Source organism: Patella vulgata, chromosome 7 (genome assembly GCF_932274485.2).
Source record: "Patella vulgata chromosome 7, xgPatVulg1.2, whole genome shotgun sequence".
NCBI classification, from domain to species: domain Eukaryota; kingdom Metazoa; phylum Mollusca; class Gastropoda; family Patellidae; genus Patella; species Patella vulgata.
Genome location: NC_065885.2, coordinates 52327111 through 52344200, shown reverse-complemented (window position 1 = coordinate 52344200; position 17090 = coordinate 52327111). Strand labels below are relative to the sequence as shown.

Sequence of the window (17090 nt, the reverse complement as noted above, 5' to 3'; positions counted from 1 at the left end):
CCGTACATGCCCTTGTTTTTTTTTTCATTCTATACTTAATAAAAACATGGTAATGCACAGACTTTTTCTATTTTTCTTTCGTCTTCTCTTATCTAGTGACAGTCAATTCTTTTTATGAATTGTCAGATATCCTCTCATAGTCTCACACAACAACTTTTAGCCTTCGAAGGAATTATTAGTGAGCAGAAATTCGACCATGTATCTGTTATCACTCGTCACTTCAGTCAGTTATACAGAGGGATAACTTGTGTTTTCCTTTTGCGTTTGTCACTTCCGATTATTGAGACCTTTATCACCCATCTATCATAGCAATGATCTATGTGTTAAAATTATATTTGGAACGTGTTTAACCAGTTCTATCAGATACATGTATGTGATAATGACTGATACCAATATTGTCCTTTAAAATTAGTAACCATAAGGTGGCCACAATACCAAAACTAAATCTGACTACTCTCTGTTTAGTTTCGTGAAGAATTAATAAGATATTCAATTGACTAACGCTATATTTAAAGATACATAAACCAAAATCTACTCTGTAAACAGTAGTCTCTAATTGTATACCATAATCATGTCTTATTAAAGTATTCATGAAACTCGTGTTCACACAACTACTGGAATATTTGAATTGTTATTTAAACCAATTGTTTTAGTATTTGTTATTCAATGTCGAACTAAAATGATAAAATTTGATCTGATTTTATGTCAGCTTGAAAATATTTAATAATATTAACTTAGTGATATCAACCAATTCAAACATAATCATATATTAATCTGAAATTTGAAAATGTAACAAATTGACTGCTTCAATTAAATATAGCATTTGAATATTTGAATATTAACATCGGCATTTGAATAATGACTTAGAATATTTGACTAGAAATATCACCATTTGATTTGACCGATATATGAAACATGGCAGAAAACAGCTTTCTGAATGACTGAGAATGTGTTGTCACAAATATGACAGTCCCAGAAACCCTAAATATCTTATTCATTCTTCATATTGATGATCTATCTACTTTGAAATTATAAACAGTTTGACCTATTCTATATCTACACATTTCAAATGTCAAAATACTAAAGTATCCAAAACATGCTAATAATATTTAGTCTTAACCACAACATTGAGTAAATTGTGAATGTCAAAAATGGTGCAGATTTGCTTTGTGGCTCTGTGTAACTAACCAACTAAACAGTCTTGCCACAACCAGTGATAAAGAAGTGAAAACCGGTACTCAAATTATCATCATTATCAAATTATCAATAACAAAACATTGTCAAATACAGTTACCGGGTAACTGAACAGCAATTTATTTTTCCAAGAGGCATATCAAACATGACAATAGAGGTGAGAATATAAAGTTACATGATAATGAGATGAGAAAGTTTTGATGAGAGAAAAAGTAATGATGTCATGAATGATCAGCCTCTTGAGGATAAACCATAAAATACTGCTTAAATTGAAACTAGGTTTATTTCCAATAATAGTAGGGGCTGTATAAAGAACACAAATTTTACATCTGTATAACAAACATCATTAGAAATATTGGTGAAATTGGTAACCAGAGGTTATGGGAAGGGTTTTCTAGTTAAAGGGACAAACTGACAGGTCTAATGCCAAGTCTATCCAGGCTAAAAATCCATGAAAGAAAATACTGGTAAAACATGCATACTATACTATTACATGTATGTAGGCCCACATAATGAAGTGAAATGATAATAAGGTTTCCCAACTAGGTCAAAGTCTAACACCTTGACTGATGGCTTAGATTGTGCATGAGCTATCTTTTAACTCCAACAGATCACTGATAAGGCTGACCTTAAAAATATCTTTGTTTCACCAAACCCGACCCACAATCGAGGAGAAGGGTCGGTAGGTCGGGGTTTTTTTCAGATTTTTTTTTTTAAGAGCTAATTTGACAGCTTGATAATTTTCCGGGTGCAAACATTCGTCTTCTTTTATTGGCAAACAAATCAATGACATCGGGATTTTTCTTGATGCACGACTCGCACACAAATTGCGACAAACTCACGTTTGAAACTCCCTCAACACGTTTTTAACGATCGTGCGGGTTGTGCCTTTATTTTTCTCGAAAACGGATATTGAAAATATCGTCGTCATGTTTAAAACGACGCCCCACAGACATAGAGGCAGAATCATTTCGTGGGAATGGACGTGCTTTCGTCTGCAACCATTTTGTTGAGAAGCGACACCTATGACGCTTTCGTCTTGATCAACCAGTTTCAATAATGAATCAAACCATAGCCATAGTAAAGGGAAATAACTCTCGTGATATATTTCAGGTTGACACACAAAATAAAATAAAAAGATCGCGGAAAAGTGCAATAAAATAATTTAAGTCGGGGGTGGTTTTAGTTAGTCGGTCGCGTTAGGCGAAACAAAGATATTTTTAAGGTCAGCCTAATTGTAAGAATTTATACTGCGTTATTGTGAAACAGGGTACATACATTCAACATAAGTTGTATGTTAATTATACCCATCCCCAAACCCTGTTTTCTGTATTAGTAATAAATTGTATGAAAAGAACTGCCTTTGCACGAAAAAAACATAATTTGGAATGACAAGCATGAAGAAAATGTAGTTCAGAAGCAAACATGCATGAAAATTAAGTTTCATAATTATAGAAGATAGTCTGGAAGGAAACGAAACATGCCTGCAGCATCTATGCAGCATTATGATTCTTTGTACATATGTAAGTAAACAAGAGGCATAACTATGAAAGTAATTATCATGTTACAAAGTTCAGAAGTGTTGCTAACTTTTGCTGCTATAGCATTCACAAGATTTTAAGGAACCATCAAGCAACAGCAATACCAATAATTCTCAAAATAGTTTTAATTCTATAGGTTTTTTCAATTTCTAATCTAATCGTTAAATGAATAGGCTTCCGTGCCTTTAAAAAGTTCTGATCACAACTGCTCTATAGAGTGTCAACGAAGAATAATGGGGGATGGACCAATGGACAGACAGAAGACAATATTACAGTAAATATGGGTATGTAAAATGTAACTTAACAGCAAACATTTGAAGAAATATAAAAGATTGATAGAAAAAAAGAAGAAGGAGAGATTAAACCTTATGTGTACTTCTGAGTCACCCATACTGGATAGAAAGATAGCATATGAAGTGAAAAGAGAAAAGAAAAAGAGAAATGATACAGTTTATAAATGATTTCTATATTTATTATGCATTCAAAATCTAATTATGATCATAAATAATATAACAAATCTTTTCCTCCACACATTCACAAACATCAATTTAACTCGAGCGGAAATAAACCTCTGAACTGTAAAAGCAAGATTTGGCAATGGGCTCAATCATTACAATTTGCTATTACCAATGAGAAAGGTCATTTACACCAAAAATAAATTTCATCGGAAAATGAAAACCATTCCTTATACTTTATTTCAAGAACTTTTTAAGTTTCAAGAAATAAAGTTCTCTCTCCAAGCTGTCTTAATATCTTTATATTAAACCTTACATTTATGTCAGAAATGTTTCATAGACAAGGCTGTCAAGTGATCTGCTCTATGGGAAATCATGTCAAAGTTAAATTTGGGTATACTTCTACTGTTTCTGAGAATGTATGTTCCCGGTCATATTTTTTTTGCTAACTACCATTTTTAACCATAATGAAAGTCATCAGAGAGATGGGTAGGACAACTTCAATTCATGCATTTGGGATATTTTGAATCTCTATCCTGCCAATTACCTGGGAATAACAAGCTAATATCCAACATGGTATCTAACTAAATCTAATATTCATTTATTCATCATATGTAGAGGAAATTTTCCCTAAATTATGTTCAATTTATTTCTGAGCGTTTTATCAAATAACAAAACAATATCACTTGATATTATCAGGGTAAAATGTATAAAAATATCTACCACATCATGTTATGAAAGCTATGGTTAGTTGTATACAGATTGGTTTGTTACATGCCCAGAAAAACACTGTTTTAACACAATGTTTTTAATTCCAAATAAATCCCTTGACATTATAATACTGTACTGGTGTTATATGTAAAATGTCAAAAACAATAATGCAGCTGCAGCAAGAAATTACAAGTAGCATACATGTAATGTATTGTTTAGGCAATATCAAATTCTACGACAAATTGCAGAAATTTGGTCAATCTACATAATTATGCTATTTTGAATGAATGTTTACTGTTACTTGTGTTAGTATTACAACATCAAAATACAATCGCCACATGCTAAATAAGTGTGTGAACATTTAGGAAAATTTCCCCTTAACAGTCAAGTCTATTGGGTAAACTGAAAATACTGTGATTACAGAAACTGAGTGAGATTTTACACCATATATATATACATATTTATAACTTTTCTTTTTAATACATGTACCTTGAATTATGTTGTTGCCCAAACTGTTGCAAAATAAAAGCAAGAAAATTATGATTTAGGTTTTTCGTTTTACTTTCTAACAGTATCAAAAGGTCTGTTTGTTTATACCCCAATCTAATGGCTAGTTGACCACAAAATTTTATGCATTTGCACATAATGTTAACAAATACCGGCCATTTCTATGAAATGTGTTACCGGTACTTAAAAAGTTACTTATCTGTAATATCACACATTCAAAATTCCATTTATTAATTTCATTCACACAAGGAGTTAAAATTCTATCAAAATCTATTATGTATTAATCCATTACCACAAAAATATAATTAACAAAAATCATCGATAATAAAGTATGTTTATAAAATATTATTCTGACTTTTGATACAAACCTTTCTGAAAAACAAATCTCTTGGTTACAAAATAAACATCCATAGCACAAAAAAAGAGTTAGTAAAAGATGGGAAATGTTTCGTTTAACTTTGCTAATCCATTAAAATTTTGGTACATGTACTGTACTTAATGCATGAATTCGAAGTTAAGAATATAATGTCAAATCAGTGTCAAAAGCTTTTATGAAAGTTCTTACTCAGAATTGTTTTGAGAGGTTGTAAAGATGACATTATAACAAGCCTGGAAATAAGGCACTATAGAGACATTTGTCAGGCACAAACAAATACAGGCTTTGCTAGGCACAGTTCCTCTTTTATTTTGTCAATGGTTTCAATGATACCTATAAATACATGTCCAACACAAAGTTCAAAATGTCAGATTAGTTGATTAACTACAATCGTTATTTCCATGCCTTAAAGAAGAGGTTAAAGAAGGGAAACAAATTTAATTAAAAATAAACACATATATTTTATAAACTGAAAATGATAAGAAAAACTCATAAACCAAGGAAAACTAAAATAAAACTTACCAGTAATAATGATAATTATCACTAAAATTACGGCAATAAGAATTGCCCACATCTGAAACATAACAACATCTAGTGCAGAAACTGAACAACATCTATTTATGTGATATAGATTAACTATTATCAAGTGAAACAAATGAAAAAACAAACATACAGAACAACAAAAGAAAATAATATAATATACTGAAATAAGGCCTGTGAAAAAGGTAAATGTATATCTCTAACCTCGAATTGGGATATATATTTCTGGTTTATACTGACAAAACTTTTGCCAAGAGTTGAATAACTATGTCTCCTCAACAGTAGCCTGTCTCGGAACGCAAATAATATACATATACTTTTTTTTTTATGAATCAATGATTGCTTGGTTTACAAGACCAGTAATAAATTAGATAGGAGCTAAATCGCTAATACTATCCATTTTTAAGGTAACCACATCGACCACAAAACGTATTTAAATCTACTTATATCACAGCCATCTGATGGCATCGAAAGTTAATTATGGTCTTGGTAAGTTAATTAATGTCTAATTAATAATTTTTATAACATTTCAGGCCTAAAGAAAGACCTGCAATAGGCAGATTGCATAATGCCTGTTTAACCGTTTTTATGTTATTCAGCAAGCTTATTGTGAAAAAATAAAAAAAAATAAAAATCAATAATTTCTATGATATTCGCAATATTGTAAAAACAAAACTCAATACAGCTAGTTTAAAAAATATGTTCAATTGTGTGAAACACATCTGGTGCATAGTCATCTAAATCTCACATTTGTTTTTTTTATAGTCAATAGGACTAGTATACATAGTATAAATAGTCTTTATGTATGGCTGATCACCCACAGTTTATTTTATCAATATCTTGCAATAATACTGTTTTACTGTTATTTATATAAGCTTACAGAAATTATATTAATACAATCAATTTGTGCTTTAAACTAGGGGCGTGGGGGGTATAGTGATTTAAAGCATGCCCCTGAAATCACAAGGTCTGTCATTGAGTCAAGTGGTGTGGTTTCGATTCCCAACTTGAACATGTCAAAGAGTAGGTCTCCTGTGCAACCTCATGGGTTTCCTCTCTCTCTCATGCTTTATAGATATGTTCCCTGCAGCATAATTAGGTCAATTATGAAGAATATTGTCTGACTAGAAGATTCAAAACCAGTACACCAAAATCGAGTCATAGGCTAATGGAGATGGGTCACAGAATAGTATTTTCAAACAAACTTGTACCCTGATTCAAAAGGTCATATATCAGTCAATATTAATGTCATATAACTTTGCAGTTTTACCAAAGTTTGTATATTTTTTTTTTAATAATCTCAGGGGGTCACCTGACAACTTTTTTAGAATTTGCTCCATTTGACATTGAATGACCACCCTGCTCTAGACTTGTTTTTCTTTTTTTTAAATTGGATAACTTTTGCTTATTTTAAATATTCTACAACGTGGACAAAGACTTAAAATAATTATTGGAAATTTTCTTAACATTTTAATAACATCTGATGATAAATGCAGTCCGAAGGGTAGTCAGAAGGGTCTTCGAAAGAAATTTTGAATGACAGCTACAGCAAAATACAACCACATTACAATGTGGGAGCATATAAAAGAATGGAACAACATAATATTACAACTGAACATAATAAAACTACACACTCTATAATACAACATATTAACATTGATGGTGCGTACACTGAGGTCTTAAACTTACCAATAATAATGATTATAATAACAGCAATAATAGATCCAAGTATTATCATCATCTGGAAGGTTAGTGCCATTTCATAATTCCAGTTCATTATTAATTTTTATGCCAAACATGTATTTAAAATCTATTTTAGTGATTTTACCTGAAGTTTTTGTGAAACAGGGCCAAGACCTAAACTACAGGTGTCTCCCCTGTTTTATCATACTTGCTCAAACTAGTACATTTCACAACTGTACTTTTATCTCAATAGTCACAATCACATATTGCTCAATTACTTATAACTTGTTGGTTTTTTTTATTTACTACTGGCTATTTTTAAGGACAAGTTTACATGAAAAGTTAGTACTGTTATTCACAGAAAGATCTAAACAATGTTAGTTGTTAACATAGTGTAATGATCAAATCTATTCATTATGACCTCATTGGCAAAATGTTTAATGAAATGGTCTCAATCCTACCTTACAATTCTTCCACCAATACTTTCGTTTAAGTTTACCAGCAGAAGCTTCAAATTGTGAAGCACCGGCTTGTAGGGCATCTAAAAAAACAGAAAAATATTGTTCCTAGTAGTTATTGGAAACAAAATACCAATGTAAGTTCCAAATATGAGGAATCACAAGAGGTTAAAACAGACAACCCTTGTCATTTAAAAGTGTTGGCTCAAAATCCTGACATGATCTAGAGTGCATGCATTAAACCGCACAACTCATACACAAGGGGTCAACCTAATCCTCTCATCATGTAAAGGCATGGGATCGAACTCTGAGTATTTTGACCTACAGCGCATGTACAGAATGTATTAGGCAAACATCAAAATCCATCATTAGTTTCCTTGTTAACATGGACATAGTCCAATAAATACCCTTATAAACATTGAATGAAATTTATACCAAAAGACACTTTCAAGGTAACAATTTCCAGAGTTAACAGTAGAATTCCATGGCAGCGGGAGAAATATTGGCAATATTATTTATACATGAATTACCTGCTCTGTCATCCAATTCTGAGATTTTCTGATCTCTTTCAAGCACCTTGTCAACATTTACTCTCATTATATCTACCACCTGAAATATTTTCATATTTATGAACTGTACTGAATGATAACTTTTCTATACATTCTATTTAAATACAAACAGCCCATAATAAATCTCTGGGCACTTCAGTTTGGAATATATGGTATCCATTTGGAGAAATCAGTATAATTGTACCAAACCAATGGTCAACACATCATGGTCATTGTTCAGAAAAAGGTTAACTTACTCGGAGTGACATGATATAAATCAGATTAAATATGACTATGAAAATAGTTTTCTGAAAGTTCACAAAATCCATTTTTTTTTTTTTTAACAAATCACATAATTTATATTACCTCGTCAACCTGTGCCTGTGTTTGCTGCATGCGTTTACTCTGCATGTCTCTAGGTGGTTGTCCTTCTGGTGCTCCTGACCTACGATAGAAAATACATTCATCATTATAAATTATGACATTGATATTACGTGCGTACTTGATATTACCTAAAATTCTATATTCTACATGTAGTTCAGATTTCTTTCACATAGGTGCATGTTATCAAATTGGAAATTATTTATTATACAGTTTATTTCACATACGGTATGTGCATTTCTATTATTAACCACAACTCTTTAAAATTTAGATTGCAGATATGCTTAATTTATAAAAATGAGATATGTCACGTTCCTCATCAAATAACAAATTAACATTACAATGTTAGTGTGTAGGCCCACATATATAATTTGTGTATATTGTACATATAAATCAAGAACACATGCAAACTTTTAAACTAAAAACTGAGAAAAAAGACTATTCTGAAAAACACACATTTATGATTGATTGATAAGTAAGAATTCATTCCTGGCATCAGATTTGAAACTACCAGTACTGATCTACATCCCACACCACTGTGCCCCCAGAAAATGTCCAGATTGGATTAGCAATGAGACGAGGTGTTTAGCAAAAGATTATATGCATGCAGTTCTTTTGACTAATAGATGTACCGTACATGTGGATATTAGCTCCATCGAATTAAGTTAAATGGGAGCAACCTCATTTTCTTGGTTCAAAAATAAAGATGTCCTGTATCAAATTTTACCTCATCTATCAGATTCTAATAATCAGATTTAACAGTAGACTAGTAGCTTGTATAAAACATATGAACACATTAGAATTATCATGCTTTCCTTTCTACTTCCTTCAGAGTGAGGATAAAAAAATAAGTGAAATAAAATGGCGTTTAATGTCCTACTTTTCTGCTCCGACCGGGCATATTATGCCATGCAATGAGCCGTGGGAAATTTTGCCCGCACAGGTACATGTATGACCTACTTTTATTTTGAATTCTAACTATAGTATCAAGAGTTCTTTTACGTGGGACGTCAGTTGTTCGTCCCATTGTCCTATACGAGGAACTTTCGTGGCCAACAACGGGATCGAACACGGGACTTCCAGGTTAGCGAGTTAACATTTTACTCCCTGAGCAACTGCTGCTACTAATCAAATAAGGGATTTCAAAGACAGACAAACCCCTTTTGGTTCACTGCATAATTTCTTTAGCATAGAAAATTAATCTTATTCGGTACTGGTACTACGTAACTACTGTTTACCAGGTAGGCTCAGTGGGCTCGCTTAAAAATCTTGACTTCCATTAATTACGGTACTAACGCTTGCCATACTGGTAATAATATTAATATTACCATTGAATAAAAGTAAGTATATCATGAATTGATTATGAACTAGGTGTGTACAAGATGGTAGAAAAGTTCTCATTAATAAAGTATAATGACCATAATTTATATAATTATGTGTGCACAGGACTGTTCCATATTTTTCCTCATGAGACTATGTACAAAAGACTAAAGACAAGTAATGAAGCCAAATATTCATTTATGCAATAATTATGCAACTTCATCTAAATACTGAGAGATAATTTTAATTTAAAGTCTCATTGTGTTCATTTACCATGATAGGAATCCCTTGTGAAAGATGAATCACTCATTATAGAAATATCAGTCCAAAAATGTTCAATTTACAAAGATACATGTATGTTGGTTTTGAAATTGAATCAATCTATATACAGCTTGCCATGTAAAACTAGAAGTATGTAATAAACCTGCCACCATTCTGTTGTGATCGAATAGAAATGATAGACCTATTTTAAAATTTAAATCTTATTTAATCCAAGTCTGGAGGTTATCTAGTGTTGGTATTTTGATACATATTAGTGTGGATTAAACATACATTATGCAGGAGCTAAATCTGACTATTGCAGGTCTTTCTTTAGGTCTAAAATGTTATCTAAATTATTAATTAGGCATTAATTAACCTATCCAGACCATAATCAACTCTAGATGGCATCGCTAGCCTGCGATCTTTAGTGGATTATGGGCTGGTTTACTGCATAACTTTCCTTCACGATTTAACGATTAAATGGATAATCGAGACTATGCTGTTTATCCGACTGACTTTAGTAATGATGATCGAGGCTAGGCGGAAATTTCAATCGCTTAATTCTCAGTTCATAGTGGATCAATTTGATTGAAATTTTCAGCAAATTGCCTTTACATTATCTAGTTTTTAACTATTATAGTGAGAACTGCCAACTCGTTATCGAATCTCCCATAATGTATCTTTAAGCCCTGAGAAATTTAATCTTTAAATGAAAAATGTAAATGATGCATCGTTACTGTAAGACAGTCAATGATAAAAGTTACACTGTTACAGTTAGGTATATGACTTTGATGTTAAGTACATATTGATAATAAAATAACTGAACTGAATACAAAGTATTTCGTACAAATTATATTTTGAAGAATAAATCATTAAAGATGCATTATGTAAGATTTAAATAAAGAACTGGTTGTAATAGTTTAAAAAAAGATAATGAAAAATATATATATTGAAACTTTCAGTCAATTATTTTATTCTGAGCAAAGTTATGAATGTTTGAAGTTTTGAACGAAAAAAAGTCTACATATTCTTTTCATATTCTCAATTGTCAAGTACATGTTGACACAATATTACAAAGTCTTTATTTTCAGGCCTTCAATCAGCAGTCTCCATGAGTGGTAGCCATATTCTCGTTTACTGAATGTAAGGGTGGCATTGACTAATCAACTTCTTGAAGATCTGGAGAGTTGATTATGGGTGTGTCATGTGAATAAATGTCTAAAAATAATTTATATAACATCTGAAGTCAGAAAAAAGACCTGCATGCCATATTGTGCATTAAATTCTCAAACAGAACTACTTTGTGCTAAGTCATACAATCTTAACTATTTAAACTAAAATAAAAAAATAAGAATGACAGATAATATATGTAAAAATACATAATGATAATATTGATATAAAAAAGTGATATTTAATATCTAATAAATACATAATAATGAAAATATTGATATTAAAAAAATTTGAAAAAAAGACATTCATAATTGATATCATAACTGAAACTTAAGTATGAAAAGACATTTATGACACAGAAATAATTGAATACACATCAAAAAACATGTTACAAAATCGATCATCTGCTGGTTACTTACGGAGGTCCACCTGGACCTGCCTGTGGGTTTTGTGGACCTGGACCAGACCTAATAGACAATTAAATTTAGGTCAAATAGTTATGTTTAGAGAACAGCACCTGTCAACACCCTCGTATGAGGACTTGTAAGGGTATAAATATAAATAAGTTTTATTCATAACCGTATACCACAGACAAATGCAAATTAATCAGTATGTGTATCAACACTTCAAAAAGTCAATGCACATTAAGAAACATTCAATGTAAAATAAATGACCAAGATAAAAGTCTCATTTTAAGAATTTTATTTCATATGTACATGTAACATGATGGATGGAGGTGTACCACCAACCCCAATCATCACCAACAGCAGAGTTGTCTAAGACATCTTAAACAGCGGGAGAGAAATGGGATTTAACATCCACTCAACACAAACTAGGTCATTCGTGAATAACATATGGTTCACATTTATTTCCATAATTTGCTTGCATCTTTAGAGGTGGGAGGAAACCAGGCCAGGTTGAACAGATGACCCTACTCCTTGCCACATACATGTATAACTAGTATAAGCGGGGAAACGACACCATGCCACCTGACTCAATGACACATGATTTAAAGCGCACACAACACATTAAACCATTTGGCCATCCATCAGTAAGACATTTTAAAATGGATGTAGCACATTTCACAATCCATGTCTTTATGAACAGTAATAATAATTCTAAAATTCTATTGAAAATACGTATGTACCATCTGCTTCTCTGAGTTAAAGAAAGTAGAGGCCTACATGGCTACATGATTTGCCATAGTTATTAAAAAAAATATTGAAATTTGCATTCACAACTTTTATTCTTCTAGTCTTAATGTACATACTGTGTTTTCTAAATGCTGTCACAAATTCAGAAGCTGTTTCTGTCATGACTCATTTGGACAATCCCTCCCCAGCAAGCAAATGGTTCATACAGAATAAGAATGGACTGACCAATGCCAATGACAACAATATACATCCATATTTAAATAAGAAGAGATAATAATAATCAAAGATACCATTTCCACTTTAGAATAATAGGATTTACCTTATTTGAACATCTGGGATTAATTTGTCCCTAAAATACATCATATGTATTTCAAAAATCAAAAATGGTGGTGTGACTACTAACGACTGGGTTTGAATTTTCATAAATTTTTTTTAATTTAATCATTGAATAATACAATACATGGTTGTTGAGCAGTGGGTAAATGTGCATTTTTGATAACATAGTGCACCGTAAGCTTATATGAACAGGTTCTAATACTGATAGATTATTTCGCAAAAAAATAATATGCATGTCGCACATGTATGGATGTTAATAGAGCAAGTCAATCCTATCTTTTTTTAATATCAAATTTCAGTTGACACATTTGAAGGCTTATTCATATGAATTTCATTTCTTATGTTATAAGTTGTAAAATATTTTTATGTTCATCATGAAACCTAAATGTTGTAATAGAAGGAAGTAAATGGTAATAGTAGGCTATTGCAATGGGCTAACTTGCCCATTTATTAAGGGATGGGATTACATTTTCATTAATCATCACCACCAGAATTAGAAAGGGGATTTTGAGTGCTCTTAAACTGCAAAGAAGACTATCGCAGGTCTGCATAACACATTAATCATTATACATGTCAGCACAAAATAGCTATTTACTTATCCACTTCCCATCAAACATACTCAAAAGATTTTAATACATCGATTCATTTCATGTATAAAGCTTATCCATAGAAAAATGATCTCTTCTTAGGAAAACGTACACAAAAAATGTAAATTCCATGAAATAGTTAAACTTTACGCAAATTAGGCTTATTATAAAAGTAATTAAAAGAGAATTCATCAATTTGAATAGGGAGGAAAAATTATATGACTTGTAATTTAAGAACACAATTAGATTATATTGTAACAGTAGGCAAGCCTACTGATCTAGAGTAAGTAGTAGTATAATTATTAGCATCACTGTGTGACTTTGCAATCAGTATCAGTAAAAATTTAAAGAATAGGCCCTATGCCTCATTAGGCCTACAGTATCTAGAATTTTCTTGTTTTTCAATATCTTTAGAACATTTCGGATTATCTTTCATTATACCAACATCATCACTGCCATAACAGAATTGATCAAAGTATTTTTATTGCATGGATCACATTGATTGATAGATTCTTTTCATCAAATGCATCCAAGGGGTAGATAACTCTTTCCATAAATTATAAACAAATGTTTATTGAGATAATTAGTGTACCGATTTTAGTTATTCTTCAAACTATTTCATGAGTTATTCGTATTAAACACGATGCATGTTATATCATTACTTCCAATATAATCCGAAATCTTGCAATCCTATAACGCATCGTCTTTTTTATTGAAAGTGTATGTAAAATCCTGGTAAATTCCTGTAAATTTCTGATTTTCACTGAGAAATCTGTTTACCAATAAGTCCTTTTACCAGATACTTTCCTGAAGAAGAGCCCCAAATATCCTATTTTAATATTCTCTATGTCTATTTCTACTTACATTTTGTTATTACACCTGAAATTCCTGTTCTATTTACAAAATATCAGATGCCAGTGAGTCAGAATTTTTCTGCCGACTGCTTACAACAAAATGGTGGATAAATCAAGTCTGATGTCATCATCCGGGCACCTGCCTAATAAACATACCGAAGGCTCAAAATGACATTGCGTAAAACGAAAGTAGAGAATGATATTGATTGGCAAATGTTCGACCTCATTATCAGTAATTTCGTGGATTTAATGAATTATAAATCAGTGGGTGCTGTAAACATATTAATTGCTAAACAAAATGATGTCATTAGGTTCATTATGGCTCTATTGACAACATATGTCTCTTTCATCGTTCAAACGCTTGGTACGCATGTTTTTGCATGAGGAACAAGATCCCGTTCGGGTCCCCAAAAACACAATATGTGTGTGCGAGGGGGAGGGGGGCGTAGCCTCCCTGTGCTGTTCGGAACATGCTAGAGTTGATTTGTAGCATATCTGACCAACGTGTACGTTTGACACTGGTTGAGCATTATGATTATAGCCTAATCTTGAAAACCGCATTGAAACTCCAAACCATGACACAAAAGCTCGTCATTGCGTCATTCTCAATTAGTGATCCTTGCCTGGTCTCTTTTTGCGAAAATATAAACAGGGTTACAGCGAGGCAATTAAATCGCCTGATGATAGGCTACAGCTAATCCCACCACCAGGCCCGTAACTAGTGGGGGCGCAGGGGGCCACCCCCTGCAAAAAGTTTCGCCCCCCCCCCCCCTGCTGTGAAAAAATTGTCCGTCAATTTGACAGCACCCCTGAGAACATTTCCCGCCCCACCCCCTCACCCCCCTCAACCCCACCCGGGCACTATACATGTACATGTCGATGCGTTATCAAACAACACATTTGGCTAATTGTACTAGTATATTTTAGTTATTTTAATGTCCTAGGAGACTAAATGAAATGGGGTTTAACCGTCCTACCGTTTTTACATCGACTGGGTTATAAATGAAGACGACAAAGAAGATGATTTTAGAAAAAAAATAATTCTGGGCTTTTTTATTTATAGTTTTACAGTTACTTCCATCTTATTTATGAAGGGGAATCGTGGGTTTTAGGGCAATTTTCATATTGAGGTGGACCAGGCGCGACTATGTCAAACCATCTTATCGAGCGTAGCGCCACTTTTTAGAACTATACATGTATATGTTTTTTGTTTTTTTTTAAAGAAATATGTTGGTTTTAATTTTTTTTTTTTTAGACAGTTGTCTATTATATACAATCCAGTAAATGTTTGCACTACAAAACATAAACGAATTTGGGATTATTTGTATTATAAGGTCCATATATGTTAAAACGAAGGAAATTGATTTAATAGAGTTTTTTTCCTATTGCAGCTGACGATTGTTTTATTGAACAGATGAATTGAAGACGGGGAGCTTCTTCCTATATATGCTGGGCTGGAATAACCATTAAGCAAAATAAGCACGTGCTTAGGGCATCATGGAGATAGGGGCACCGCAGAATTTTGTTAGATGCAAAATTTAAATTATTTAATTTCAAAATCGCGCATTTATGTAGAGTACTTGAAAACAAAGCTTAACCGCTGGATAACTTTCCGGTCAAAGTCTTCTTTTATTGCAATGAAAAAGTTCTATATTCAGTAAAACATAATATTGGGTTGGTGTATATGGAGCTTTGTTTTAGAATGAGAAAGGTGTCCGATTCAAAAAGAATCAATGAGTTATGAAACACCAGCAGTGGTTTTAGACATTTTCGAAGTCTTTCAATAACAATTAATAATGTGTTATTACATATGCATAGAGACTCCCATTTCAAAAAAAAAAAAAACATTTAAAAGATTTTCTTCGATCAACAGATATCACGTAATTACCTAAAGGGTTAGAAATTATTTTTCTTACCATTAGTTTAATTGCGTTGGCATGTCACAGTTACCCCCCCCCCCCAAAAAAAAAGCACCTTTGCATTACCTGTGCATGTACATGTTAAGACGTCTCTCAGTGTTCAGTTTTCTCTGTTCAAATATGAATAATGGAATATATGTCTACATGTGCGTTCTTTTTTGTCTGTGTTTTATTGTGCATCCCTATTTGATAATGTAACTGATCTGGACGCCCCGTGTCCCAAACATATCAGTCGTATCTCAACGTTTTCGTGACGTACAGAGGCCGGTTGCTCAAAACTATGTTATTTTAATGATCCGTTAAACGTGTCGTTTGTTAACGCGGTCCGTTAAATTTCTGGGCCCTGTTTATGGGGCACCCCCATAAAAATTTTTTATGTGTGACGCCTATGCCGTTAGCTAATTACCGGACTGATTAAAGTTAATCCAAGAGAAGACTGTTCATTGGCTGAACTTTAAATTTTTAAATTCAATGTAGGCCTACATGTATAACAACTTCATAGAAGTTAGTATTAACAAGAAACTGAAGACAGTGTGACAACTGTGCCGTTTTTCCACAAAACTTGATTAAAGACAAAAGGATAAATGTAGAATTTACTACAGAAAACACTATAAAAAAAGCTATAGGATACTTTATATTTTCCTTTAGAAATTTTAGCATAAATCGAGGGGGGGGGGGGGGTATGGGATTTGCACTAGAATATTTGGGGAATATTATTTCCTACAGGGCCCCAAAATTCTGATGAATACTATAGAATTTCATCCTATAGAAAATGGAATAGCCCCCCAACCCTCTAGAATGTTCTATAGAAAATTACACTGGTAATGTTTGACTTTTTGCTAAGGGTATACTTCGACTGACAACAGACTAATGCCATTGTTAAACAGATAACGGAGTCCAACATAAAGGCAGGTTAACGACATATTAAAGTTAACGGGGCTTCCAGTAGCAGACTTTCTCTCCGTTAAAGATAACAATCCATTAACTCCATGTTAACGAGTCGTTAAAAGTTAACGGGGCATTGAGCAACCGGCCCCTGGTAGCTACCCTTATTCAGTGTCTGTTAAATTTCAAGAATTCGTCAATACAGGTCTT

General features: G+C 32.6%; 1 long non-coding RNA gene across 1 annotated transcript; it reads right to left on the bottom strand.

Moving 5' to 3' along the window:
• Positions 1–8014: 8014 nt before the first annotated feature.
• On the bottom strand, positions 8015–14206 carry LOC126828643 (uncharacterized). Its single transcript, XR_007683185.2, has 3 exons — positions 14087–14206; positions 8380–8458; positions 8015–8074 (listed from the first exon to the last, which is right to left on the bottom strand). It is a non-coding gene; the product is annotated as an uncharacterized LOC126828643 (long non-coding RNA).
• Between the last annotated feature and the right edge of the window lie 2884 nt (positions 14207–17090).